At 45.0% G+C, this 24,970-nt stretch overlaps 1 protein-coding gene across 7 annotated transcripts in view; it reads left to right on the forward strand.

The window, feature by feature from the left end:
• Positions 1 to 701: 701 nt before the first annotated feature.
• Positions 702 to 24,970, forward strand: part of Mrap2 (melanocortin 2 receptor accessory protein 2) — a 56,830-nt gene continuing 32,561 nt past the window's right edge. The window contains exons 1-2 of one of the 7 annotated variants that reach the window (XM_032910084.1): positions 20,961 to 21,036; positions 21,193 to 21,337. The gene's annotated coding sequence lies outside the window, so the exon portion shown is untranslated. Of the gene's footprint in view, positions 766 to 20,953; positions 21,037 to 21,192; positions 21,338 to 24,970 lie in introns of those variants that run through there. The other 6 variants (XM_032910081.1, XM_032910083.1, XM_032910080.1 and 3 more) reach the window with 6 other exon arrangements.

A 24,970-nucleotide genomic window follows, 5' to 3' on the forward strand; every position in this document is an offset into this window, starting at 1 on the left:
ACGCAGGCAAACTTTCAGTCTGCACTTCTACCTCCGTGTGTGAAGGTGAACACTTGTTCATATATTCAAGAGACCATAAACGCACAAAGGCATCCTGCTTACTGCCTTCTTACTTGTATGTGCACCTACTTTTCTATGAAATATTTATAACCTCTGTCCAATCTCATGTGTCTTTCTGACATCTAATGAGCTTCATATAGGTTTTATATTTATGCTGCATATGTCTTTTGGCAATCAGCGTTCATTCTTACCTTGCTTTTTGCCTTTTCCTCTACTGTGGGAGTTGGAAGCTGGAAATAATTGTTTACAAGTTTTCCTTCCCTCCAGATCCATCTTACGTTGTGTGAGTTAAACAAGTGCATGTGAGGCAAAAACAAACAATGAACTCTCCCACTCTCCTCCAACATACGGAAGCAGATGAATGGGTTCAACTCTGAGTCTGCAATCTCTGCGGGATCCCCCAGGTTCTCCTGTCAACTCCATCCCTCAGGATCAGTACCACATCCCTCAGGTACTATAACAGTCATAGCGATTTCCTGGTAGGCAACAATGATAAACTCCCCTGAAATGGGTCTGCAGTTCCTGTAAGGCAATGTAAGAGTCAGATGCATGCGAATACAAGCGAAGTTCCTCTCTGTAGCATTGGCATAACAAAATGGAAGAAAAGGAGCCTATTTATAAGATAAAGTACCAAGAGATAAGCACAATTATGCAAAACCTGAATGATGCTAAACCCCTGCCGAAGGGAAGGCAAGCCTCAGACAGGTAGGAAGCCATCTTCTGTACTTTTGGTTTTTATTTTATGTTTGTTTATTTATCACATGCATACGCTCATGAATGTGCCATGGGTGCTTCTCTGGAGATCAGAGGGCAACTTCTGGGAATCAATACATGCTTTCTACCCTGTGGGCTCATGAAGACTATATTCAGGTCATCGGACTTGGCAGCAAGTACCACCGCCCCCTGAGCCATCTATTTTCTTTAGTTTGTTTTACATTATAGACAACTCATCTGATATTTATAGGTTTACTGGGTTTCATGGTTATTTTTATAAATAGATGGACGATGCCCTCTGCACATCATGTCTTTAGAGTCAGACCTATTGCTTCCTTCCATGAGTAATAATAAACAGGCTATTTATGTATCCTTTTCTAATTCCTTCTCCCACAACTCTCAGGGTTGTCTGGCAATGTGTTTTGTACTTTTCTTTGTACCATTTCCACTTTCCAGTCTTTAACTGTATCCTTGCTGTGGAAACAGTGGAGTTATTGTCCTTGCACCTTTCATCTTTCCCAGCTTCCTTCTTCAAATCTCAGATAATTAAACCAATAGCTTATTTCCGGGCACATAACATTCTCAATTTCTTCACTGCCTGGGCTTGCAATCACCACTGTTTCCTTTCTGACGTGTGTAGTGAGTCGTTTTCTTTGTTGCCTACTGAGTAATGACAGCTTTGTGCTGGATTCACTCCATGCATCTCTTTATTGTTATTGTTTATTTTAGCATGTTTTGTTTTGTTTTTGGTAGAGGGTCCATGTACAGAGTCTCGTGTACACCAGATGGGACTCAAGCTCTCTCTGCTGTGCAGGACTGCTGTGAGCCATTGGTCTTTGTGTTTTAGGCTCCTGGGTGCCTGGACTCCAAGCACGTAGCACCACAATGTCAGCTTTACCTTTTCTTCCTTCAGATTCATGGCTGGTTCCTACTAGCCACTGCTTCATTTCCTTCAGTCACCTTGCCATCTTTTCCTTAGATTACCCTAGCTTTATGAATTTCCTTTTAAAAGTGTACAGCCTGAGTATGAAATGTCCCGCATAGACTCACACATTGAGTAGTTGGTCCCTTCAAGTGATTGAGTGAAACCACCGAACTAGACCATGGGTCTAGGAAGGAAAGGTTTATTTTGGAAAATTCACAACTGCTGTTGCTATCTCTCAGAAGGCAGAGAGAGAGAGAGAGAGAGAGAGAGAGAGAGAGAGAGAGAGAGAGAGAGAGAGAGACCTACTTCACAAGTCTCTGAGCAATGCTGATTTTAGTCTCTTGTTTATCTGCCAGCCATCCTCAGTTCACCCTGTCTAGAGTCCAACCTGAGAAGAGTCCAGACTGCCATTTTGGGGTTTGAGCACCCACTTTTGGGAGGTGGTAGAAAGTTTATAAAATGGGAGCTGACCAATTAGACAATAGGTCACTGGGAGGAGGGGGGGGCACTTTAAGGTTATATGTATTCTCTGGTCCCTGGCCCCTTTCTAGTCATCAGTCTGCCATGAGATAAATGACATCTGCCTCCTGCCTCACTGCTGTGCTCTTTCTCAGCACAGAATCGGGATTAGTGGAGCCAGGGATGCTGGCCTGAGCCCTCTGAAAACATGAGCCCGAACCAGCCCTTTCCCCTTTTTAAGTTGTTTTTGCCAGGGAATTTTGTATTTTGTCAAAGGGAAGCAAAATCTGGCTAATAGAGTTGGGGAATTCTTTGGCTACTTTTTACATTTTGTGAATGGTTCATATCTTCTCTAATTCTCTATATTTAATAAGTTAAGTTCCACGTTACCTAAACCTTTCCCTAGAACACTAATATAAAAACACAGATGAAGAATAACTGGCAGGCATGGGAACTAATGTAGACCTGGCAAGGCATTCTGGGTAGGAGTTTGGTTTTGTTGAGAAGATGCTTAGAGTTCCCATGGTAAGTCTGTCTGTCCTCTCTGTGCTACTTCTTACAAGTGCAAAAGCTGGTAGGGGACCACAGCAATAAAACAGACAGAATTTACACCTGTTCTAGCTTTTTTTTTTTTTTTTTTTCGAGCTGGGGACCGAACAGGGCCTTGCGCTTGCTAGGCAAGCACTCTACCACTGAGCTAAATCCCCCAACCCCGCTTCTGGCTTATTTTTAATGAGTTTTGATTTTTTTCTATTTTTGTTCTCCACCCAGCTCACATTATCCCAGTCTTGAGCTTAGAGTGGGAGTATCGAACACATACAAATTCATGTTATTTCAGAAGTAAAGCATGGGATTTTTTTGTAATCATTGGGAACCTGGAACAGAGTTTTGTTCAATTCGTGGTGATTTCTGTGGTAGGATCTTTATAATCTACCCTGGCAAAAGAGGAAATCGAAAGAATAAAGCTCCCCAGAAGTGAGTCTTGCATTGCATTTCCTTCCTTCTGAGATGTGCAGATCAGGAAACTGGTATTTCGGGGGTATCTGTAATGAGATGGTGGTCTTTGATCTTTCTGAGACTTTTGGGGTCACTTGCTATTCATCAGGTTAAGTCAAATCACCAACCAGCTAGAAGGAAATAATTGGTATGACCTGACATTGTAAGACTGTGTGGCTCAGGACAATCAGGGTCATTCTGATCAATAACAGAGGCAGAAATTGCCACCGCCAAGAACATTGCAATAGTCCCAGTTTCCAAGTTTCTATAATTGCTGTAAAATGTTTTCCTCTGTTGCCCAGTAGAAACATCTCTACTTATCTACTCTTTGTATATTTGTGGCTCTCTGAAAAGATATACAAGTCCTTTGAATCACAGCATCAAAACTCCTGATGGCATTTTTGGCCTCCTTTTTTGTTCTGAGAGTCCTCACATTCCAATCTAATGGAACATGTGGAGCCCTAGAGCTTAGAAGCAGTAGTTTAAAAAAATCCCTGCATATGCCCATAAACTAAAATTTCTGGTAGGATGGGAAAATGCCACTGTTATTTGCCCAAGGGAACTCTGATGACCACATTCGGTAACAACAGAACTACAGACACTTTTCATCTGTAGTCTCCATGAGCTATTAATATAAGGCCTTTTAGATCATAAATGCATAGTTAAAGGCTACATAATCCATTGTAGTATGATGATTAACCTCAAGAGTCAACTGATGAGCTCTAGAACCACCTGGGAGCCAAGCCTCTGGGTATGCTTGTGAGGGGTTATCTTGGTTACATTGTTTGATGCAGGAAGACTAGCCCACTGTGGGCAGCAGCATTCCCTAGGCTGAGACCCTGGCTTGTACACAGCTACTCATTGCTCTTCTTCCTGTCTGCAGATGCCATGAGGCTAACTGCTTTAATCTCCTGCTGCCTTGACTAGGCTGCCACAATGGACTGCACTCTTGACCAGTGAACCAAAACACACTGTTTCCCTCTAAAGTAGCCTTTGTCACAGCAACAGAAAAAGTAACAAAGGCACATAGTTTTATGTTTTTCTTTCCTAGATCTTTATCCTGGATGATTATTGGAGTTGAAAAAAGTATTGGCTCAAATATTTACCCAAACTTCTGATTTCGTGCACTTTTGAATGAAAGCCATCCTTTGTCCATTAGAATAGACATCAAAACTAAATTTTCCTCAGCTTATGCTTATCAGCAAAACAAAGCAAAAAGACAATTTCTGGTCCTATAGTGATAACATTTTTCCTCTTTCAGGGTCTTTCTTTTTCCTGAACAACATTCTTTACTAACCCATTGAACCAGATACTGTTATGAGCAGCTGATTTTTTTTTGTGGGTGTGTGGTAGTGGGGACAAGTTGGTCCATTTAGAAAGCAAACTGGCTAATTTCATCAACAAGAAGACTAATGCTTTAAAAACCAAACCAAAACAAAGTGTGTAAGGCTCTTGTGCCCCGGGTTGTATCTGAACAGTTTTGCTCATTTCTCCTCACAACAGCATCTCAAAATGCTGCCCTTGGCACAGTTGACAACTCCCCAGTGATTACTTCAGAACTCTGTTCAGACCGTTCCTCCGTCCATTGCTCTGGCACATAAGCAGCAAACTTAACATCTCACCCTGCTCTGTTTAATTGAAAACCTCCCCAGGCGGGCTTCTCCTCAAGCCTTTTCTTTTCTTTTTTTTTTTTAAGTTACTATTTATTTTATGTATATAAGTACACTGTAGCTATCATCAGACACACCAGAAGAGGGCATCAGATCCCATTACAGATGGTTGTGAGCCACCATGTGGTGACTGGGAATTGAACTCAGAACCACTGGAAAACCAGTCAGTGCTCTTAACCACTGAGCCATTTCTCCATCCCTTAAGCATTTACTTAATCAGACCCTGTGTTCCTTAGCTTGTAGCTGTGTCAGATGGTCTTTCTATTCTATGTAGGATACCGGGATCCTCCACAGCATAGATCTTTAAGGCACCCAGCATGCCAGTTGGCACACGTATCATACACAGGTGAACACATCCAGTATGAGTTGTCTTATAAACGGCGTTATGGTTTTATCTAGAGAATATGAAAACGAAGTGCAGACTTTAAGAAATACTTGGAGCTATCATAACAACCATTTTTCATGGAGCCAAGGTGTTCTTCTGAAAGAATCACAGAGCTGAACATAAAAGGAAAGATGTTCTTGCTGAGATCGGTTCTCTCCAAAGCACTACCTTGCTGCTGAGTGAAGTAAAGCACACAGAACTCAGGTCTAATTAAACAGGTATAAATGTCTCCTAGCAGCTCTACCTGTCTAGTTTGACTAATCCTGGTGAGGAAGAGACCACCTTCCTCAGCTATGTATATAGAGGTACATGAAGTGACAGAAATAAATGATAGCCCCTTCTCCCCAAGAAGAACACGCTGCTCCAGTAAGCCTAAGTAATGCAATCTTCAAAGACTATTGGGTTGGGCATGAGTACAAGCTACTGCCTTCTTCTCACTGAAAGATAATGCTAACTTACATAGAACAGCCAGGAGTGACATGTGTGTTCCAGTGACTCTTTTCTTCACCCTTTGCCCTCAATTAACTTCTGCCTCTGGCTCTCTGGTACGTCCCTCTGCGACAAATTGTAGAACTACCAAATCCCTCCTGGAAATTGTCTGGAAATTACAATTCAATTTCCTAGTGTCCAGTGTTGTGTGTCTTTATAAACTCCTACAATGAGGAATAATCAGAATGGATAAGGAACTCCTGTGAAAGGTACGGCTGAACCAGGGCATGGTGGTGTTCAATGTCATCCAGCCTAGAAGTACAGTATATAATAGTAGGTCATTTGTAATTGTACCTGTAATTACCTTTTCGTTGGCAGCTTTCCTGTAATAGCTTGGTGAGGTGGATATTGAACTTATCTAGTTTACATATACATAAAACAAGCCAGGGACATAAGGACAGTGATATTCATTATGACGAATGCTGCCACCATGTAGTATAGATGCTCAATACATATGGGATGCATCCCTCTTCTCGGATCTGCCCGAGGTACTCGGGATTGACATTAACTTCAGGGTTTCCACTCCCCGCTTGATCATATTCTAGTTCTATTCTTCACTTGCAGGAAGAGCTCCAGTGGTCTTCATGCCAGTGTAAGCCCGGCACGCAGAAGGAGCTCATGAGGTGGATTAATTAACAAACCATCTCAGGAAGATTGTTCAGTACTCAGTGGGTAACATGAATTCATGAACGTAAGCACAGGGAAAAGAACAAGGAAACAGATGGGAACCTCCAGTCAGACCCAGCCCAGGAAGGGAGGACAGAGATGGGGGAACTTTGCAAGCCTTTGCAGGATAGTGGACTCCAAGCAGCGGTTGCCCACATACTCCCCACTGTCTTGTCTTGTGCACATATCTCTGCCCATTTTCTTCTGCAGAGTCCCCCCCCACCGAAAAATACATGGAGGATGTAATATGCGCATATTTTGTTGTTACAGAAATAGCATTTTAAAACACTGAAGGAATTGAATGCATTTATATCTTGTGAGTAAGGGAGACGACTCAGTGGGTTAAAGCACATATAAATGTGAGGACCAGAATTTGGATCCCCAGAACAAATGTAAATGCCAGGTGTGTCGGATGTCAGGCCTGCAGTTCCAGCACTGGGAAGGTGGAGAAAGGGGGGCCAAGGACAAGCTCGGGGCTATATCAACAAGCTCTAGATTCAGCTGAAAGCCCTCTCATCCATGAATGAGGTGGGTAGCTGAAGAAGACTGCCAACGTTAGTGCTGGGTCTCCACGTGCACACTTGTACGCACACGTGACTGCACACATCCAAGCACCCATTCACACACAGGTACACCGCACATACATATACAGGAGGGAAAGGTGGTAGGGTGGCAGAGTGAATCGGCATGCAGGGACTGCTGGAGTTGAATCAGGTAGGATGACTTTAGGCAAGTCCCAACTCTCTGGGCTCAGTTTCCTGTAAAGTGCAGATGAAGTCAACCACAGTACCTGACTAATTTCAAATGGTGATCCTTGTGAGGCCCTTGTAGCAAATACCACATAGAGGTGCATCAGCTCTAGGCAACTGTCTTCAGGGGAAGGAGAGCAAAGATGCCATGATGTGTGTCAGCCACCAAGGCCTCTTATTTTGTTGCAAACAAGCATGCTATATTTTATAACTTTAGGGGAGTGGTATGCAGAAGTCTACTGCTTCCATCTGGGATTTACAGAAGTCTGACTTATTTGTCTGATCGAGAACCTTCTCTCAACCAGTGAGACATCCGAAAAGAAGCCTGCAGTTGATTACGTAGATGGCTAATTTTATCACAGCATTGGTGGAATATTCATTGGGAATTGAAGAATCTATTCTCTAAACAGCGTGGCCCACCGTTTGTTGGCCTCTGAAGCTGGGGGTTGGAGGGATGGGACTGGTTTTCCATCTATCTAATTGCTACCCATTGGCACAAAGGGCTCCGTTTGATTTATGAGTGTTACGTTTTCACCTGCTCCAGGGAGGGAAATGGCAGCTCATTCCTTCCCTTTCTCCACTCTACAAACGACTGTTCCTGGTGGGCCCAGCATCTGTGTGTACATTTGTATTCTGGAATTAACAGACCCCATGCTTCTTATGGGCTCATTTGAGTTGTGCAGGAGAATACACAAGAGATCAGTGGGGGCCAACCTTCCTTTTGTCACAAGGATATATTTTGAGAACTTTGGTTTCTTCTTCTTCTTCTTCTTCTTCTTGTTCTTCTACTTGTTCTCCTCTTGTTCTTCTTCTGTTGTTCCTCTTCCTTCTCCTTCTCCTTCTCCTTCCCATCCTCCTCCTTCTTCCTCTTCCTCTTCTCTTCCTCCTCCTCCTCTTTTTCTTCTTCTTCTTCTTCTTCTTCTTCTTCTTCTTCCTCTTCCTCTTCCTCTTCCTCTTCCTCTTCCTCTTCTTCTTCTTCTTCTTCTTCTTCTTCTTCTTCTTCTTCTTCTTCTTCTTCTTCTTCTTCTTCAGTAGAGGATACCTTGCTGATGTCGAACTAGGAAGGAATTAAAGTAACACGAGAGGAAATGAGCAGAAAAACAAAGTGATTGGCGTCTGAGGATAAAAATAGACTCTATTAGCCAAGTGGTGAGGTTGGTGAAAGTCAGAGCTGGAGTGAGCTCCTGACCCACACACCACCCAGAAGGCAGATTTCTGGCTGGAAGTCCTGCTCGGTTACGGCTTCCTGGAGCCTCGCATCCTGTTATTATCAGAGACACTCCTGCTCAGATGTTCTCCGATGAAACCAGCTTTGCGGCCTTTGAAGAGTCTGGGAGAAGCGTTTGCAGTGAAGTGCTTTGTGTTGAATTTGAGGGAATTCTAAGTAGAATGTCACTAGACAGGTTTCATTCCTTTGTCCTCTTAATAATTATCTAGACTACCTCATCTTTGAGAACCAAGCTCTAAGTCCTCCCACACTTACGGCAGATATGGGACTTATGGGACATCGGTGGGGAACCTGTCTTTAGTTATGGACCTCCCTGCCTGGTGTTTTCACTTGAGTGCTCACCCCTGTGCTTCATCAGACTCCTGCAGTCTGGTGAGCACAGCTCAAGCTTTCTGGCAATCTCCCAACAGTAATGCCATTTGTCCTTCAGCTGGAGATCGGTTACCAGCGCCGTGACACAGAGATTAATGCAGGTTTTCCTATCTTAGTTATATCTCTGTTTCTGTGATAAAATGTCATGACCAAGGCGACTTATGAAATGAAGTGTTTAATTTGGGACTTACTGTTCCAAGGGTTAAAGTCCATAACCATCATGGTGGGGCACATGGCAGTAGGCAGGCAAACATGATGGTGGAGTAATAGCTAAAGGCTCACATCTTGAGACACAACTGCTCATGAGTCCAAGAAAGAGACACTAAAATGGTGTCTTTTGAAACCTCAAATAGAAACCCCAGTGATATACTTCCCTCCAACAAGGCCACACCTCCTAATCCTTTCCAAACAGTTCCACCAACTAAGGACCAAGTATTCAGATATCTGAGCCCATAAGGTCAATCTCATCCAAACCGCCACATCATGTTTTGCTTGATTTCTCTTCAAACAAGGCTCTGAGGTCTCCAAATAGCCAGGATGTCTTGTGAGAAGACATATTCCTTCTGCTTCAAGTAGTATGTGGCTTTCTCAACCGATGAGCACTTGAAGACAGTATGCTGTCATCTTTTCATTATCTTCTCTCTTTGAACAGAAACATGCCAGAAAGCCATCACAAAACCATGTATCACATCTCCCTTCCTTAACTTCCAAGTGCTGAGAGTGTCCTTAATGTTGTAAGATGACTCATTGGCATAACACAAGCTGGTGATTGTTATGAAGGCCTTGTGAGGTTCGGGAAAACTAAGGAACAGAATTTAATTAAGCAGAAAAAAACTGAAATGTATTGGAAAAAAAACAACAACAAAAACAAATTTCTCAAATGTTTTGGAAAGAAGATGAAACGAGACCCTTGCTTTCCTAAGGTATCAGGTCTGCACAATTTACCTAACATTTCTGTAACCAATACACACGTCCTCGTCTAACTTGTCTTGAGCCTTTGGTGGCACAATAATGACCATGGCTTCCCATTTCTGTTGTGCAGTACTTTTGAGAATAGCTTCCTTTAAAAACACAATATGAGAGTAGTATCTTACCAATTAACAAACACATAAAACATCCATTATCAGACATGCATTATGCACCAGACATGATGTTTTTAAGAATGAATAGGATACAGAGCCTTTAAGAACCTCATGACTTAGTAATTAAAACACATTAGGCATGTAGCCAGCATGATGTCTGAGGTTTAAGTTATTTGCAACATTTTTAAAAAGTAGTGATCTTTAGGAAAAACAGGACTTGTTTCCCACTCTACAAGTCTGAGTTTGGGCTACGGGGATAATGACCTCCCACATGCAGGGGCTGCTGGTCAAGCCCGGGGCAGGCTGGAGCTGGAAGTTTTTCTCTTCCCTCCCACACTCCTTGTGCGATCTCACGAAGTTTCCACTTCTTCATCCACAGCATGGACAGCCTGCTCATCTCACACAGTCATCATGGGATCAAATGAGGCAAACCCTGGAATGTCTGAAGAACATGCCAGACGCTAGTTGACTCCACAAAGAAGGGGATCTGGTTTGTTTAGCTTAGTTCCCCATCATCTAAAGGGATGCCTGGATCTTAATACACATATGATACATAGTTACTGAATGACGGTTACACAGGGTAACAGAAGGAATTGCCCTTTCACTTTAAAACAACCCAAAATGATTGCAAATCGATTCTTTGCTATTTTACAAAAGAACAGCTCCTTCTCCATCTACATTATCTCCATCTCCCTATTTCTTCTAGCATCACTGGGCTGAAAGTAATCTGCAAAAGCATGATGTCCGTCCTTGCAGGGTGACTTTAATGCCCTTGACTTTGTCCTTACCATGTGCTTGTGTATCCAGCTTGTTCCAGATCACAGCCACTGAGGAGGTGCTGTTTGGGCCAGCAGAATGTTTCTCTCACTCATGTGAACCCTCCTGCTACCTAAAGCCACCAAACAATTCTCCCCAAGTCCTCAGCCTTCACGTGTTTAATGCAGTCACCACCTTTCCCTGCCCGCAGATTTCTTGTGTCTAGACTGAATGGAGTGGTTTCTCATTCATAAACTTAGGACACTAACTATATTTCCGGTTAATAAGATAGGAAAGCATTGTTAAATGAACAAAAACTTTTACTAGTATTGGCTTCTGCCATGCTGGCCGCAGGCTGAAAATGCTGACAGGTGTAAGACAAACATGAAGGGACAGAGGGATAACTACTTTGTCAGTTTCTCTGCTGAGATGACTCAACTGAAACCAAATCAAAAGTCTAAAGGCAGGTTTACTGGGAGGCAGCTCCCGGGCGAGTCCATGATCTCACAGGTGGAGGGCAGTGAAGTCACGTGTCTAAAGTAAGTGGGGAATTTAGAGGTTTGGGGCTCGGGTGATGACAGGTGAGCTAGGCAACCATTAAATTTATCCCGTATAAGGTAAAAATGTTAATCCCCCGGGCGGTCATTTGTGAGTGAATAGCCAGAAATGCCTAGACAGGGAGAGATAATGCGTTAGCCTAAATTTTCTCCCTGTAGGCAGGGTTGGGGCAGAAGAGCAAACAGGTTTCTTAGCTTGTAGAGGAGAAGGGCAGGAGTTCCAGCCAAACGCTTTGCATTTTGTCATGTCTGGCATTACACAAGACAGCTGCCATTTTAGCAGTGCTTATGGTAGAAGAATCTGGCATCTACCGAAAGCTCCTCCAAGAATGAGTTAAGTAAATCATGGAACACACTCGGTGAAATATTAGCACTACTAAAAGGTTCTGTTTGCCTGGCATTGACCGTGCACACCTATAATCCCTGAGGCAGGAGAGTTGGCAGTTTGAGTCCAGCTTTAGCTGCATAGCATGACTCTGTCAAAAAAAAAATAAAGTTGTGGGGTTGGGGATTTAGCTCAGTGGTAGAGCGCTTGCCTAGCAAGCGCAAGGCCCTGGGTTTGGTCCCCAGCTCTGAAAAAAAGAAAAGAAAAAAAAAGTTGTTTATAGACATTATATAATAATAAGATACAATAAAGTAAATTACATGAAAAAATCAATAGTCTGATTGATGGCTACCACCACTCTCTAGGCACTGTGGAAGTGGCCTTGCCTCACACTTGCCTAAGCTTTGTAGAATGCTGCCCGTCATTGGTGGTGATGTAGAGTGAAGGACAGACGCCATTTTCTTCCACTGCATGTTGATGCTATCTTTAAAGTAGTTAGCAATCTTGATGTCTCTATATTTAATATTTCTGAGATTTTATACACTATTTACACACATATGTATCTATCTATATCTATCTATCTCTATGTCTACAATCTATATCTATAGGGAGACAATGTGTCTTCTCACCGTGATCCATCTTCACATTTGGCTCCACAGAACAAAGACCTGCATTCTCCTGGAGCCGGACGTGTGAAGAACCATCCTCGAGATCATCTGGGAAGAGGTGACTGCTTTCCCACATTCTCCATGTTTCTGTGCTTGTGAACATTAGTCTCTCCTTTGCTTATAGGGGAGACAATGATCACAGTTCTTGGAAATGAGTATTACTTGCTTGCCATTATTCAGCATAGCGTGGAGCAGTTCAGGATGTTATGGTCTTCTTTTCAAAGTTAATTGTAAAACTGCACTGTATTAAAATGTAATGTGTGTGTATATGTGGATACTTGGATGTGTGTATACACATGTGTATGTGTGTGTGTATATACATTAAATGTATTGTACTTGCCATTTCAAAGCTCCCAAAGCTCATGACTGAATGCCACACATGAATCGAAAAGTGTTAGCTGTTTTGTCTGCCTGGTGTCACACTCCGTGGGTGGATGTCTGTGAGGATGTCTAGTGGAGGGACAATAGGACTAGAGACAAAGAAGATAGTTTGAGTCAATGCTCAAGCATCGGACAGGAAAGACTGGGATTCACAGGGACTGTGTGTGAGATTCTGCTAGGTTATATGTTGTCCTGCTGGGTGAACCATAGAATAAAAAGGAGCAGCTTACAAGGAAAAGCTAAGAATACAGACTTGGCAATGATTGTGCTAATTTGAAAAGATCCACAGAAAACCGAGGCAGAAAACCAATTTTGGACAAAAAATATAAGAAAAATACTATAGTAAGCAGTAACCCGCAAACTCGATTGGGAAAACTGGGGACCACTGCAGGAAGTGGGGGAGGGGCTGATTGACAGGAGGGCACCGAGCATGTGTGTCTCACAGTCTAGCTTGGGCTTTTCGAATGTTCATCCTCTTGCTTGGCTTCTGAAAGTCCATAGACAGCAGGAGGAAACTGTTCTTGAGGATTTTACTTTATTCCCTTGGGTAACTTTTGCTGGCACCTTATGCAGAAGTGTGTTTCTGCCTTTGGTTTACCTAGATGACAGATTATCCTAGACTAAAAAAGAAAACCGCCAAGTAGCAGTAGTAAATGTATCATTTTATGCATTCTGAGATCTGAGAGGCATAGCCGTTTTTCCATCTCACTACTTCCTTTCGTTGGCTCTAGCCTTGCTGTTGAACACAGTGGAATGTAGCCAGGTTTCCAGGGCCAGACACATTAAGTGTTCGTGGTGTATCCTCAGAGACTGGTCTTGGTTTACTGCTTCCTCCTGTGCTGGCTGACATGGGTCCTAATCAACTGGAAAACAAAGCGTGCCACCTCGAGTCTCCAGCCAACAATGAGTCTGCTTCTGGCATCCTAAGAGCTGTGAGCTGTCCCCCTCAGCAGCAGGGACCAGAGCCCATCCATCCCATTTTCTCTCTACTTCCCTTCCTTATCTTCTCTCTACCTCTGCAGTGAGGCCTCTGGGTCTTCTCCAGGTTCATTCTGTCTCCAAACCGTTCTTGTTTACTTGGATGCTTGGGTACATCCCTGATGGGCTTCATTGCTGGTTTTCATTCTTATTTCTTCATGAAAAAACTTCTTAATAGATGGTATCATCCTAAGCAAATGGAAGGGAGCAAGCTGGATGCTTTCTTTCATATCTGCCTCATCTCTGAGAAAAAGCTCCTTATCTCCAGAAGGGCACTACATAAGAATGCTTTGGATGAGTAAGTGGATGTTCAGTTCTTCCCACAGTATTTTCTTGATTTGTTTTCTTACTCTTTTATCCAGTATCTTGTTTCAGCAAATATTTTCTCCCTCAACTCTGTCTTCAAGTTTCTTCTTTCTTGGAAAGAGATGCTCTCTATCTTTAAAAACGTTCTCTAACCTGAAGAGAAAAACAAAACAAAACAACAACAACATCAACAACAACAACAACGAGTAAAGGCTAAGCAAGAGCATCACAGCCCGACACTTCGCATCTCATTAATTTACTCTTTGTGTTGGCTCGACCCATTGCGTGTCTCTCCAGCATTGCTCCTGGTACCTGGTTGAGTTAATGAGCCAACAGACACAAAGAGCTCCAACTGTGGCCATACCTGAACGCTAAGACTTTAGTGTCTTTGTTGGGAGACCTGCCATTGGTCTTTCCAGTAAGAGGACTTAGCTTTGATGACCAGCCCTCCTTCCGCCATGACTTTCCTTAGGCCTGTGGTCCTGACCTCCTCTTTCTTTCCAGCTTCTTTGTCAGGGATCCCTGTGATCATATGGCCAGTTTCTTACCAGCAACAGTCTGGCCCCAGTTTCCATCATGTGCCCACTCTGACAAGGTTCATGGCCATGATCGCTGTTGTAGATTCTTGTCCTTAGACATTGTTACTCAACTCCCCATACATTCTACTCCTTGTTCACCTCCTGTTTCCTAGCTGCTCTCTCTGACATCAGCCCTTCTTTCCACTTCTGTTCAGGGACCAGCTTCACTAATACCTTGCTTCAACTACTCCATCGTCCCACTGCTGTGTAGGCTTAGATTTTTCAAAGCCTGCTTTAATTAGGGTTCTTAAACACTTCAACCTCCCTTCTAGCCCACTGGCCAGAGGTAGCAGAAAAAGAAGATTAATTGGGAAAGGGGGTTGGGAACCTGTTCAGAAGTAGTTCTTTGGTGCAGTTCCAATCTTTATTGTTGGGACATCAGCAGTCCAGTCCAATAGCAAACACCAAACACGAATCAGTAGCAGTGGCTAGATCTAGCAGAAACCACAAGGGTCCATCAAATTTAAATGAGTCAAGGGAAGTGATGAGCATAAGCCAGAATACCATGAAAAATTCTTTGGTGCATTTCTCTCTACGAAGCGAAGACCAGCAAAGACCAGTGAAGACCACAAAGTGTTGCAAGGCGTAGCAATGCCAGAATGTCCTCTCATTGTCTGGGGAGTTATATTTATATTCTTTCAAAACATCACACACCCTCTCAAGTGTCCACTCCAGGAAAGCATCACATGCCTTCTTGTGTGTCTGCTTCAGCAAAACATCCTCTTACAAGATAACTTCTAGAAAAATGTCACATGATACAAATGAGCTTCCAAAGAAACCAGGAATTTCCACTTCACTCCTGCATCTCAAGTTGTATTCAGATTTCCATTCCCACAATGGGTTTTAGGGGCATATGAGCAACGTGATGGTAGATGTGGTATGATGACATGCCCACGCAGGGCAACCCCTTGAGATTTAAAGCTATTTGGCTGTCATCTTAAGTTTCTCAAATACATTATCTTTGAGTTTTAAGTTGATGTCATTTGTCTACTGGGCCTGACCATAACAAAATACCACAGTCTGGGTAACTTGAATAATAGAAATTTATCTCCTCACAGAGACTAGAAGTTTCCTCAGAGGGCCACAGACGAGCTCTGTGTCAGATATCTCTTCTTTACTTTGGATGATCAATCTATTCTTGTCACCTATGCTCATATCTACCCACTGTTTCTCTGTGAATTAATTTGTTCTTCTCGTGAGAACACAGGTTGTATGGGTTAAGACTTAACCATGTGGCCTTACTCACCTCTTTAAAGGTCCTATTTCAGAATAGTCTCAAGTATTGGGGATCAGGATGCATGAATCTGGGATTACACGACTTAGCAGTTAGTGAAGTCAATTGGAGCAGTGGAAGACTCACACACTGAAGGCTCATTGTCTCAGCACACGTCGGTCTTATTCCCTGCTTCCTCCTCATGAGATATTTTTGTCTATCAGCTCCCTGACTCTTGGCCTGAAGCTGCACATTCTATTCCCACTTAGGAAGTATTGGTGGGCCCCGCCATTCTTGTTTAGGGATGATAGCACCACTTAATGGAGGTACTGGGAGGGCTGAACCTGTGTCCTTCCAAAAATCCAGGTGTCCCGCATATTCTGATTGATGGTACAAGAATTTGGTGCACAGATCAAGATTCAAGAAAGGAACCTGATGTCCCTAGCTTCTGGCCCTGGGCCACTAAGCCTTTTTTGAAAATTTTTCTAAAGCCCTGGTGCTTCTCCTCCGAGATGGCATGTGGAGATGACAACTTTTCACACATGTTCAAGGATGATGTATTCTATGGAAGTATTTCCTAGACCTCTGTGATCTGGGCCATTGGCCTCACCAGGCCATCTGCTGTTGCTGTCAACAACCGCACATCCCCTGTCCTCACCCCCATCTCCCACCCACCCCTAAGCCATCCCCAGTGATCAAAGCCAGGCTCCAAGTTCATCCCACTCATCCAGCCTCTGTGGTTTTCATAGGCTCCTCTGCAGGCTTCTGCAGTTTCCTTCAGTGTATCGGGGCTTTTGTAACTCCTTCTTCCTGGTGAATCCTTACTGTCAGTTCCCCTTTCCAAACACTGTGGGTGAAACAAAGAGCTCCTGTAGGCTCTCTCTCTCTCCACCAGCCTCTTTTGTGACGTTCAGAATATTGGGTTTTGATTACTTCCTCGCTCCTCTTTCCCTTTTATTAGATTTTGAGGGTAAGATCTGTGAGCTAATCATTGCAATTTTCCTGGCAGCTGTTACAGAGCCGAGGCAAATAATTGCAAATATCTGTAGAAGGAACAAATGAATGAATGATTGGAGGAGAGGAAGTACGAGTTCCCGATGAAGATAATTTCTGCATTGTGAGTGTGAATCCCAGCTGTGCTGCTGAGTAGAGTTTGTGACCTTGGGGGAAATGAGGCACAAGCCTCAGTTTTCTGATCTCAGAATGGGGCAAACAGAACTTACGTCAAGACAAACCGTTATCAACCTTTATGAATGGGCAACATCCATTTAGGAAAGGACAACTTTATGAATGGACAAAGATACATGTAACTTAGCCTTGTCACTAGCTTTCCTTGAATTGGAAAAGACAGTAGATCTGCAACTTTGCAGATCAGTTTGCTGCCTGTAATAGAAGCACACCCACTAAATACCCCCTGGATGCAGAACATGATCTCCTACAGAAGGCGTGGAGCAGGTCTCTGGGAGGGCTCAGGGCATGCACGCTGGACTCTAGAGCTGAACGGAGAGGTGCTATTTGAGAGGTTTCAGCTTTCAGGTTGGGAGTTCATTGCTAGTGCTAGGGAAGTGGCCCTGGGTGAAGTGCTCGTGTGAGCTTGTGGTCCTGAGTTTGGATCAGGGAGCTTGTGTCTGTAACTCCTCTCCTTCGAGAGGGAGCAGCACAGGCCTGTAGACCGGTCTCAGAGAAGGGAGGAGGTGAGAACAGAGGCCAGAGGCTGTCCTCGCCCTTCTGCACACTCACTGTGGCACACATGAGACTGCAAGCACACTCACATGCACACTCCTGTGCGTGTACTTACCGATCCAGAGAAAAGTTCCAAGCAGAGCAGCGAGGAAGGTTTTCTAGACCTGGTGCTTGAGATGGACTTAGAGGGAAAGGAAGAAAGCTAGTGACTCTGGGAGAAAGAAGCAGATACAGACCAGTAGTGACAGTCAGCTAGAGATACCTAGGAGGAGCATCCGCGCATCGTTATCCTCCTGATGTTGCTTTCTGGAAGGCTGCGGTTTTGGCTTCTGAAACTAGTGGTTAGCACAATGTTCTTGGACTATCCATCTTGTGCACTCTGGCCCTCTAACTCAGGGAAGACCCCCTGCTCTCCACAGCTAAGGTGGGTACTGGCCTGTTCAGTAGCTGGCACTCAGCAGTGGCAGTTGTGTCATGACACTTCTCTGTGCAGTGTCACCAGGCTCTGACAGTGGTGGAGGTGTCATTGCTTGGGTCCCCAGAAACAGAATTCTGCAAAGGGAATGAGTCAATGTTCAGTCTTGGGAACCATGGACCACTCTCACTACGGATGTTAAAATGTATCATTTAGAATCAAGCTGCCTCCCAAGGGGGCCGGAGAACACACAGAGATGCTGCATAAACAGTGAGGCTAGTTTTTAAAAAGATCTCTGAGTCAGCTTTCCCAGATATCATTTCCAGGAATCCTTTTCTGGCAGGGCCTTCCCATGCAGTTCTCCCTGCCTCCCTCCCCCTTTCCCTGTTGGGTTTCTTTGTGTAGCTATCCTGGAACTCTTTCTGTGGACCAGATTGTCCTCGAACTCAGAGTGCTGGGATTAAAGGTATTCCACCATTGCTGCCAGGTCTAAGTTAGTTTTTCTTTTTATTCTACTTTATGACAGTGTATTTTTTTCTTTTTTCCATTTTTCTTTTATTAGAGTTTTTTAAATTCACATTTCAGATGTTATCCCCTTTCCCAGTTTCCCCTCCAGGAACCTGCTAACTCATCCCCCCTCCCCTGCTTCTATGAGGGTGTTCCCTCACCCAACCACCCACCCCTTCCTGCCTCCCTGCACTGACATTCCCCTACACTGGGGTATTGAGTCTTGGCAGGACCAAGGGCCTCTCCTCCCATTGATGCCTGACAAGGCCAGTCTCTGCTACATATGTGGATGGAGCCATAGGTCCATCCCTGTGTACTTTTGGGATAATGGTTTAGTCCTTGTGAGCTATGGGAGCTCTGGTTGGTTGGTACTGTTGTTCTTATGGGGTTGCAAGCCCCTTCAGCTCCTTCAGTTCTTTCTTTAACTCCTCCATTGGGGAGCCCATTCTCAGTTCAATGGTTGGCTATGAGCATCCGCCTCTGTATTTGTCAGACTCTGGCAGAGCCTCTCAGGAGACAGCTATATCAGGCTCCTGTCAGCATGAACTTCTTGGCATCAGCAATATTGTCTGGATTTGGTGTCTGTATGTGTATGGGCTGGATTCCTAGGTGGGGCAGGCTCTGAATGGCTATTCCTTCAGTCTCTGCTCCAAACTTTGTCTCCATATCTCCTCCTATGATTATTTTTGTTCCCCCTTTTAAGAAGGACTGAAGCATCTGCACTTTGGTCTTCCTTCTTCTTGAGTTTCATGTGGTCTGTGGATTATATTTGGGGATTTTGCGCTTTTGGGTTATTATCCTCTTAACTGTGAGTACATACTATGTGTGTGTGTTTTGTTTTTTTTTTTTATAATTGGGTTACCTCACTTAGGATGATATTTTTTAAAGATTTATTTATTTATTTTTATGTATATGAGTACACTGTTGCTATCTTCAGACACATCAGAAGAGAGCATTGGATCCTATTAAGATGGTTGTGAGCCACCATGAGGTTGCTGGGAATTGAACTCAGAACCTCTGGAAGAACAGTCAGTGCTCTTAACCTCTGAGCCATCTCTCCAGCCCAGGATGATATTTTTTAGTTCCATTCATTTGCCTATGAATTTCATGAAGTCATTGTTTTTAATAGCTGAGTAGTACTCCATTGCATAAATGTACATTTTCTGTATCCATTCCTCTGTTGAAGGGCATCTGGGTTCTTTCCAGCTTCTGGCTATTATAAATAAGGCTGCGATGAGCATAGGGGAGCATGTGTCCTTTTTATATGTTGGAACATCCTTTGGGTATATGCTCAGGAATGGTATAGCTGGGTCCTTTGGTAGGACTATGTTTAATTTTCTGAGCGACGGCCAGACTGATTTCCAGAGTGGTCTTATCATTTTGAAATCCCACCAACAATGGAGGAATGTTCCTATTTCTCCACATCCTCACCAGCATTTGCTGTCACCTGAGTTTTTTATCTTAGCCATTCTGACTGGTGTAAAGTGGAATCTCAGGGTTGTTTTGATTTGCATTTCCCTGATGACTGAGGATGTTGAACATTTTTTTAGGTGCTTATTGGCCATTCTAGATTCCTCAGTTGAGAATTCTTTGTTTAACACTGTACCCTATTTTTTAATAGGGTTATTTGATTCTCTGGAGTCTAACTTCTTGAGTTCTTTGTATATTTCGGATATTAGCCCTCTATCAGATGTAGGATTGGTAAAGATCTTTTCCCAATCTGTTGGTTGCCGTTTTGTCCTAATGACAGTGTCCTTTGCCTTACAGAAGCTTTGCAGTTTTATGAGATCTCATTTGTTGATTCTGGATCTTAGAACATAAGCCATTGGTGTTCTGTTCAGGAAATTTGCCCCAGAGCCCATGTGTTCGAGTTTTTTCCCCATTTTCTCTTCTATTAATTTCAGTGTATCTGGTTTTATGGCCATGGACTCTTCTCATGTCGCATGCATGTACACACACACACACACACACACACACACACACACACACACACACACACACACAAAGTATATGCTAAGGGACATCTTAGAGCCTGGCTCTAAGGCAGTGTTCTTTTCCCATACACAAGCCTGGTTGTTCTCTCACCTCCTTGTTACACAGTTAGGCTAGCTCTTAACACCCCCCCACCCCCACCCTATTTTCCTTTTGTATCACTTTACTCCATATAGCCCTAGTTGTATTTATTGGTAATGTTTTAGTGTCTATCTCTTTTTTTAGATATAAGCTTTCTTTTTTTTTTTTTTTTGTTCGGGGCTGGGGACCGAACCCAGGGCCTTGCGCTTGCTAGGCAAGCGCTCTACCACTGAGCTAAATCCCCAACAACCCCAGATATAAGCTTTTGAAAGCTGGTGTTTGGCATACAAATTGGAGGAACAAGCAGACACAGAAGAGAGTCATGACTGTTAACTTTAGCCTGCTCCCGGCCCATTGCTAACTCTTCCGGATCAATCTGGAGGGTGTTTGATGCCCCTTGGCCTCTGCACCTGCCCGTTCAGTGCACCTCTCTGTTCATGTGGCCCCAATTCATCTTGATCATCTCATGAAAGCTTGTACCCAAAGCTGGCCCTAAGACACCCTACAGAGTCGGAGAGGGTAAAGTATCCTCGGACATCTTTTCTTTCCACAACCCAGGGAGATGTGGGTTGTGTATGGAGGGTGGCTCCTCCTGTGGATCCCAGAGGTTGGGGAGGCATCTCAGGAGCTCAGCCACAGCCTCTGTGCCCAGCACCGCCTCCGCCGCCGCTAGGTCGCAAGCGCGCATCTCCACCGCACCGCGGCGCAGGGAGCTACTTGCACAGTTCAGGCTTCTGGCGGTGGCGGCACAGCAGCGGTGAGGCTCGCGCACCGGAGGAGCTGGACCGTGTAAAGCCTGCGGTAACCCGGGGCAGGACGGGGTCTGGGGCTAGCCTGGGGTTCGGGTGCTTTTCAGTCTGCACCTGTGTTGGGATTGGAGTGGGTGAAGATAAGAAGGGTGGGAAAGAGTTACTGGGGTTCAGACGGTACCCAGAGCAGCTTACTGGCCTTTTGAAGGGCCCCCAAGTTCGAAGCCTGCCCTGCTGCTGAAGTCAGCCCTTCCGGCCTGAGGAGTCAGCAAATCCTGGATTTAGCTTCGAGGGCTGAGCTGAGCATCCAGGGGGCATAGGGCGCCACGACCCAGCCACACCCTCTGCTGCAGGTGAGAAACTTTCCCGCCGCCACCAGGGTCTGCTGGTCTCTGCAGCGCCTCCACAGAGCCTCAGGGGCTGGGGAACCTGCACCTCCAGACCAAGGGCGTGGTCCCCCAGCCCCAGGACGCGTGCCCCCTGCAGTGAGTCTGTTTCTCAGGACTAACCTGCGTTGACGGGTTTGTTTAGATTGGGGAGCCAGCGGATGGTGGGTCACCTTACGGGTGAGACTGCAGTTACGAGTCCCTCCTGCGTTCTTCTCTGCCCCGTTCTGTATACTGAACCGGGGAAGGCCTTCCGAGAGCAAGTGCGACAGAAAACTGTTCTGATGCTTCGGTTTCCACACGCTTTAGATGACATGGAGCCCCGGATATTGTAACTCGATTTAATCTGGCAACGATGAAGCAATCGGGAATGTTTTGAGAGCAAAAGAAGCTTGGAAGAAGGTGTCCCTGGCGATCCAGGGAAGAGGGAAAGAGAGAGAGAGAGAGGAACTGCCACAAATAAATTAATCCTTACGAACTGTCCCCTCCCCCAAGTAAGTAGCAGTATTTCCAGCACACAGGTGAAAAAAAAATGAGACAGCTAAGTACATTTTTTTAACCCGACTCCATAAGCTAACAGTGGGGGCGGAGAGAGCTCTGGAAACTAATGCTGTGATTCCAGGCGTGGAGCACAGCAGCAAAAACAGGTACAAGAGAATGGCCCGGGATGCGAGGATCCATCCCATCAGACCCGCTCGGATGTTTACAGCAGGGCTGTGATACTGACCTGACGGAGTGGGGGTGGGGGGATAACTAGCTCCCTCAGGAAGGCAGAGGCCAGTCCAAACTGCTTGGAGAGGTCTTGAAGTCCGAAAGGGGCAGTGTGAAGACTGAGTAACCAGCCTCTGGAAGAGTGAAAGCGTTTTAAAGGCACCTCTGCACAGGTGTGAGGGAGGAGACTTTTCTAAGGATGGAAACATCGCCTCCCAGAACAAATGCTTTTAAAAGACAGCTCAGGACTACCCGGGAAAGCATTCCCAGAGGGAATTTATGGCTAACTGGGCTGTGGATGAGGGCTTGCTATCTCCGCGTTTGTACAAATGTGAGTGATGAGTCATTAGGGTAATGGTGCTAGCCTAGTAGATAGCAACCGGCATTTTGAAAACATGGAGCTCAATAGAAGAGAAGACATCAGTACTGAGGAGAGCCAGGGTCGCTATTGGCTTTTGCATGCACTCTGAGTGCATGTGCATTCCTGTGCGTGTGTTTCCATGTTGTTCATCCTGCTGTTTCTACATTCCTAGAGTGTAGAAATGCCTAATGCCTCATGCCTAATGCCTGCCCTCTAGGCTGAGCCACCTCTGCTCACACAGGGTCTTCTTTAACTTTGCAAATGACATCATTTTCACATCCTCCTAGTTTCTATTAGCTGGCAGAAGCTGGGACATTTGACCACGCAGAATCCACCTCTGAATGCTTTTGAATTTGAAAGATCTGCAGAGTGACGGAAACTTACTGAGATGCCTCCTCATCTATGGTCCGTCTCCTTTAGTCTCAGGCCAAACTGCCTGTCATTCCCATGCACCAGAGAACCTACAGATATATTGGGTAGTCACCAACCCTACCATGGTCGACAATATAAAGTGCACCTGGCTTCGTAGAATCTTGGGGGGCAACCTCCTGCTAAATTAAACAACAGGCCAGGGTGGGGGTGGGGTGGAGGCCGGGTTAAAGTGAGTAAGTAGGGCTCTGTCTCTATGCCTTTTCCTTCTTGGTGCCGCTTACTCTGACGAAGATATATGGTTGTGGGAGGCACTGATTAAAGTCACAATAACTATAGATCTGAGGAAAATGTGTCTGCAAAAGATATGAATCCTAGAATTTTGGGTGCACAGGTTGAAGCTCTATATCAAGGTTCAGAGACAGTGTTAAAAGAGAGGACTCAGGGCTGGAGAGATGGCTAAGTGGTTAAACGCACTGGCCGCTCTTCCAGAGGACCTGGGTTCAATTCCCAGCACCCAAACTGCCTATAATGCCAGTCCTAGAGGATTTGATGCTTCTTCTGGCTTCCCTGGGCCCTGCACACACATGGTTGGTAGAGTACTTGCCAGGTGAGTGTGGTCCCTGAACTTGGATCCCTAGCACACACATTAAAAATGCCAGACGTGGTGGCTGTAACGGTACAGAGGGAGAGACAGGAGGCTTTGCTGACCCACGAGTCTTTATGAATCACTGAGCTTCAGATTTGAGAAAGATTCTGGGTCAAAAAGATGGAGAGCAATAGCGGACAATGCCTTACACCAGTCTCTTGCTTTCCCGCACAAACATGCACACACATGCATATGTACCCCCACAATACACATGCATGTAAACACACATACATATGTACCCCCACACATACACATTTATGTGAACACACATACACATACATACATACATACATACATACATACATATACACACATACACACACACACACACACACACACAGAGTCAGATGAATTGCATATGTTTGTAAATTCCATTGCTTCGGAAACTGAAGTATAGGGATATGTGTGAGGCCATTGTGGGCCACACAGTGGATCCTTGTTTCAAAGAGTTGGGGGCAGAGACAGAAAGAGAAGGAATGAGATGAGATTACAGGATAGTTCCTCCCTGGTGAGCCACATTCTTGTGACAGACGTCCTGGGGTTTCAGTCCTCTGCCAGCCAAGTGAGGTCTAGAGACCAGCTTTGCATTTCATTGAGAAAGAGTCGCCATTCCTTAAGTACATTTGTGTGGAGCTTCTCAGATGTCAGGAAGATAGCAGGGTTCGAAATGTACCCCAGGACGTGGGACCGTAATCATCACTGTGCCCATTTAACAAAGGAAGAGACAGAGACCCAGAGGAGTAAGGTGTGGATGCTTAGTTACAGAGCCCATAGGCAGGAGACCTGAGGTTAGAGCCAGGCACGCCACCAGCATTACCTGTTCCCTCCGTGTGGTGTAGGTTCAGAGGAGCCCAGGGTCTACTCCATTCCATGTTCAATTCTGAGCAGCACCTACTCAGGGGTGAGGGGCCACATCACAGAATCTGCAGGAAGGTGGCTTGAGACAAAGATCTGGAGGACAGACAGTAACCTGGCAAAGAAGGGCCATAAACAGCCTTTGAGCCAGTCCTGAGATAGGAGGAGGTGGCTGCATTCCTAAGATTGGTGGTCAGGACTGGAGAAGAGGGGTTCCCCATAGGATTAGAGGCAAGCTGAATTTTGTCTTCCAATGCTCCCATTCGCTTCTGTTAGAAAGCAAGAAGAAAAACAATCAGAAACTAGCAGGCAGTGTGACTCGTAGATAAAGTGAGGGCACCAAGGTAAGCTTTTCGACTAAGGTACACACTAGCCACTCCAAGAATGGGAAGATGGCCGAGGTGGCAAAGTGCCTGCTTGGCAAACATGAGGACCTGAGTCTGGAGCCCCAGAATCCATGGAAAAGGCTGGGTGTGACAGTGTGTGCTGTAGCCCTGGTTCTCGGGGTCAAGGCGGAAGCAGAGACAGGTGGGCCCCTGACGCTCACTGAGTCCAGCTCAGTCTGTGAGCTTCAGGTTCAATGAAAGACTCGGTCTCGAAAAATAAAGGTGGAGAGGAAGGCGGCTGACATGGACCTCTGGCCTCCACACACATA

Source organism: Rattus rattus, chromosome 8, assembly GCF_011064425.1.
Source record: "Rattus rattus isolate New Zealand chromosome 8, Rrattus_CSIRO_v1, whole genome shotgun sequence".
Classification (NCBI taxonomy): domain Eukaryota; kingdom Metazoa; phylum Chordata; class Mammalia; order Rodentia; family Muridae; genus Rattus; species Rattus rattus.